Source organism: Hypanus sabinus, chromosome 14 (assembly GCF_030144855.1).
Source record: "Hypanus sabinus isolate sHypSab1 chromosome 14, sHypSab1.hap1, whole genome shotgun sequence".
NCBI lineage: Eukaryota > Metazoa > Chordata > Chondrichthyes > Myliobatiformes > Dasyatidae > Hypanus > Hypanus sabinus.
In genome coordinates this window covers 29,180,933-29,186,129 of record NC_082719.1, presented here as the reverse complement: position 1 = coordinate 29,186,129, position 5,197 = coordinate 29,180,933, and the positions used below count along the sequence as shown (strand labels likewise).

The window sequence follows — 5,197 nt, the reverse complement described above, 5'->3', positions numbered from 1 at the left end:
ACCACAATCCGAAGCCTTCTGTGATAATTCAATGGTTCAAGTTTTACAGCCATGTCTGGAAGCCAGGTGAGTCTGTGGGTGGTTTTGTGGCCGAGCTTCGGCAGCTGTCAGAACATTGCAATTTCGGAGCCGTGTTGGATGACATGCTCCGTGACAGATTAGTATGCGGCATTAATAATGACGCCGTACAACGCCGCTTGTTGGGGGAAACCCCACCGTTGGCTTTCAAGAAAGCCCTAGAGATTGCTCAAGGCATGGAGATGGCTGCTGATAATGCCAGGGATATACAGAAAGGACATGGGGGGTCGCAGTCAGCGGCAGTGCTCCAAGTCAGGAGGGAGACTGGTAGACAGGAAAAGCGGGTGTAATGTTTTCGGTGTAGAGGAACGCACTGTGCAAATGTTTGTAAATTCAAAGTTACTGTCTGCCACGCTTGTGGCAAGAAGGGACATTTAGTTAAAAAGTGAAGGAGCATAAAGGGTGAGGTTAAGCCCGGGCAGGGGAAAGCTCAGTAGACTCAGGCAGCCACACACCACCTAGGAGAAGCAGACGAGGAGGCAGCGGGTGCCTACAACATGTTTGGGGTGGAAATGGATGAGGGACCACCTGAACCTTATTATGCCACAGTCACTGTTAAGGGAAAGGACATTAAGTTTGAGATTGATTCAGGGGCTACTGCATCGGTCATTAGTGAGGAGACCTACAGGAGGACATGGGGATCCAACCTGCCTCCCATCAGACTATCTAAGCTCCAACTCAGGACCAATACAGGGCAGCCCATACCTCATTTAGGGGTGTTATATGTGGATATTTCAGCTGGGGGCCAGAAGGCTGAAACCAGGCTGGTGATAGCTAAGGGCAGTGGGCCCAGTCTTTTGGGCCGTGATCGGCTTCGCAAATTAAGTATGTACACACACAATGGAGGACATTCTGCAGTGGTATAGTGACATTTTCAGGGACGAGCTGGGCACACTGAAGGGTGTGACCGTGAAACTTCATGTCGACCCTGAGGCCACACCACCTTTTTTAAAGCCCTATGCCGTGAAAGGCAAAGTCAAGGAGGAGCTGGAACGTTTACAGGGGCTGGGCATCATTGAGCCCATCCAGTTTTCCAGGTGGGTGGCTCCTACTGTTCCAGTTTTGAAGGCAGATAAAACGGTGAGGATACATGGGGACTACAAGCTTACGGTGAGTCAGGTCTCTAAGCACCCATTGCCACAGGTGGATGACCTGTTTGCGACTCTGTCAGGGGGTGAGCTGTTCACAAAGCTGGACATGAGCCATGCCTACCAACAGCGGCTGCTCGACGAGGATTCAAAGGAGTACGTCACAATCGATACGCCCAAGGGATTATTCAAATACAATTGCCTGGTGTTTGGAGTGATGTCTAGCCCCGCCATTTTCCAAAGGACAATGGACTCTTTGCTGCAGGGGATTCTGCATGTAGCAGTATATTCTGATGATATTTTGATCACGGGAGCCACGGAGGGGGAGCATCTGGCTAATTTAGAACAGGTGCTGAAGAGACTCTCAGATGCAGGGCTGCAGTTGAAACACGGAAAATGTGTGTTCCTGGCTCCGAGTGTGACCTACCTGGGACACAAGATTACAGCTGAGGGGTTTTGCTCAGTGGAGGACAAAGTGAGAGCTATCAAGGAGGCCCCAAGCCCCAGGAGCGTCACTGAATTCAGATCATTTTTGGGCATGGTGAATTATTATGGCAAGTTTCTTCCAGACCTCTCAAAGGTTTTGGCCCCACTGTATAAGCTGCTTCACAATGACACTGAGTGGTGGTGGGGTGAAGAGCAGGAGGAAGCCTTCAATAAAGTGAAAGAACTCCTGCACTCAGCAAAGCTGCTCATTCACTATGACCCAGACAAGGAGATCACTCTTTCATGTGACGCTTCGCCCTATGGAGTCGGGGCAGTTCTCTCACACGTGATGGAGGACCATTCAGAGAAGCCTATTGCTTTTGCTTCACGTACCCTGACGGCTGCTGAGAAGGGATATTCACAGCTAGACAAAGAAGGTCTGGCCATTGTAGGTGCGGTCAAACGGTTTCATCAGTACCTCTATGGATGTGCATTCACAATTTATACGGACCATAAACCATAGATGAGCCTTTTTGGGGAGACCAGATGCATCCTACTGCTGGCCTCAGCCAGGATACAGCATTGGGCTCTCACATTGTCAGCCTAACAGTATACTATCGTGTACAGAGAGGGTGGGGATAATGCAAATGCCACTGCGCTGAGTCGACTCCCTTTACCTGAGACGCCTGCTACTACATATGTGCCTCCAGAGACTGTGTTTTCATTAGAGAGGCTGTCCGAGACACCTGTAAAGGTGACCCAGATCAAGCAATGGACAGAGGGGGACCCAGTCCTGTCTCAAGTCAAGACTTTTCTTTCACTAGGTTGGCCCAGAGTTGTGGAAGGAGAGGAACTGAGGCCTCTTGCCAAACGCAAGGCGGAACTGAGTCTGCAGGATGGTTGCATTTTCTGAGGGGGGGGGGAGGCGAGGGTCATCGTGCTTCCCCCTGGACGTTCACAGATTGTGGAGGAAATTCATGAGACTCGCACAGGGGTGTCTTGAATGAAAAGCCTTGCAAGATCCTACGTCTGGTGGCCAAGAATGGATCAGGATCTGGAGAACAAGGTAAAATCATGCACGCAATGTCAGACCAATCAGAACATGCAACCACCGGCTCCTTTGCATCCATGGGAGTGGCCAGTCTACCCCTGGTCTAGGCTACATTTTGACATTTCTGGCCCCTTTATGGGGCAGATGTTTCTTGCAATGGTAGATGTGCATTCCAAATGGATCGAAGCTCACATCATGAGCAACATCACAGCCCCCTCAACCACAGACAAACTCAGGCAAGTGTTTGCAGTCCACGGGCTGCCTGACACTCTGGTCACTGACAATGGCCCAACGTTCACCAGTGAGCTGTTCAGTGAGTTCATGCGGCAGAATGGCATTCGGCACATTCGGACGGCCCCTTTCCACCCAGCCTCAAATGGTTTGACTGAGCGGGCTGTTCAGACAGTGAAGGAAGGCCTGAAGCAGATGACAGGGGGCTCTCTTAGTACCCGGCTTTCACGTTTCCTGTTTAAAGACTGCCTCACTCTACAGACTATGACTCCACGCACTCCAGCAGAGATGCTGATTGGACAAGATTGGACCGCTACACCCAGACATGAAGGCAAAAGTGGAGCGAAAGCAGGAAAAGCAGAAGGAGGGACATGATCAACATGCGCGAGAGGGACAATTAGAACTGGATGACAATGTCTATGTGAGAAACTTCAGCAGCAGCAATAATCAGGTTATTCCTAGGGTTATTCTTAAGCAGAGTGGTCCAGTCTCCTATGTTGTTAAGCTGACTGAGGGGTGTGTTTCCTGCAGACATCAGGACCATGTGCGCCTGCGTCATGATTCCAGCTGAGAAGTAAACAGTTCCATGGAGTTTCCAGTGGTGAGACAGACTACTGGGGAAGCATGTCCACCAGTGACTTTGCTAGAGGGAGAGACACTGGCAGAGGGGGCAGAGTCCCCTGAAGAGGATGGACATTCTCACGCAGACACACAGATCCCTCTTGTGTCCCCAACACCAGATCCACCCAAAACATCCTCACCAGTGGTGCCTGCTGGGTCACCGGGGGTAGTGTGTAGATCGCAGCGCTCTCACAAACCTCCTGACAGACTGAATCTTTGATTGGATAGTTTCTTTTGTCGTTAGATTGAATATTGAATTTGCCACTTTTTTTAGGTGTTTTTGTACTGGTAACCTGTTGCTAATGATACCACTGTTTTTATTTCCCAGTTCTTCTATATTTGGGGAATGTTGGATTTTAAAGGGGGAAAAGTGTTGTAATGTGAGTGTTACGAAAAGTAAGTTAATACTAATCGGGAAGCTGTTGGTAGCAAGGGGCAGAAACTGAGATTGATGGGGTTTTTACTTCCCCCCATATGCATTGTATATAGTTCCTCCACCCATGCCGCACGAGGTACCTGGAAGCCTCGGTATTGTGAATATCATTTCCCGTCCCAGATATAGATGCTCTTTTGGCCATCAAGTTGTCAAGTGGTCTTCTTGTAAAGTAGAAGTTACCACACTTTGGTCAGTTGACATCCCATTGTAAATGTGTAGTTGCCTGTCCGAATAACCAAAATGTTGAATGAGGTCATTATAGTTATTGAGACTGTATGTAGTTGTTTGTTACTCTGCTTGTATTTAAAACCTCAGCATATTGCGAAGTTTCTCCTGAGTTACAGCTTGTCATGTTGAATAAAGACCTTTTATATCTACAGTCTCTGTATGGCTCATTCATAGTCAAAGCACATTTCTTTAGAACTTTTAATTCAAAACTATTCTTTTCATTTCCTGGAGCTTCTTTATATAACTACCGTCCATCAAATTTTGAATTGTCACCTTGTGCTTCAATAATTCGAGAAGCATTCAGCCTCACAGACCAACAACACTGTATATATGAACATGCATTCAGTGGCCACTTTATTAGGTAAACCTGTACACTTGTTCATTAATGTAAATGTTTAATTAACCCATCCTGTGGCAGAAACTCAATGTATAAGGGCATACATATATGTTCAAGAGGTTCAGTTGTTCAGACCAAACATCAGAATTTGGAAGAAATTTGACATGTGACTTTGACCATGCAATGATTGATGGCGCCAGACTGTGTGGTTTGAATATTTCTGATCTCCTGGGTTTTCATGCAGAACAGCCTCTAGAATTTATGGTGAATGGTGCAAAACACAAAAAAAATTCAGTGAGTGGCAGTTTTGTGGGCAAAACCATTTGTTCATGAGAGAGAACAGAGGAGAATGGCCAAACTGGTTCAAGCTGACAGGAAGATGACAATAACTCAAGTAACCACACATTACAACAGTGATGTGCAGGAAAGCTACAGCAGCAGAAGACCATGAACATACATCACTGGCCACTTTATTAGGTACAGCAGGTACCTGATAAATAAATCATTTCTTGTCACTAGCACAACAAAGAAATGAAATATCCGTTATTATTAGTACATAACACAGGATGTTTCAGTGCAATTATAGGATATGAGAGCCATTGAATGTGCAGGATTTCCAGACACATTATTTCTGCAGATGCTGGAATCTGGAACAATAAACACTCTGCTGGAGAAGCTCTGCTGGCAATATTTGGCAGAGG

At 47.2% G+C, this 5,197-nt stretch overlaps 1 pseudogene; it reads left to right on the top strand.

The window, feature by feature from the left end:
* Positions 1-918: 918 nt before the first annotated feature.
* Positions 919-3,445, top strand: LOC132405089 (uncharacterized protein K02A2.6-like; annotated as a pseudogene).
* The last annotated feature ends 1,752 nt before the right edge of the window (positions 3,446-5,197 follow it).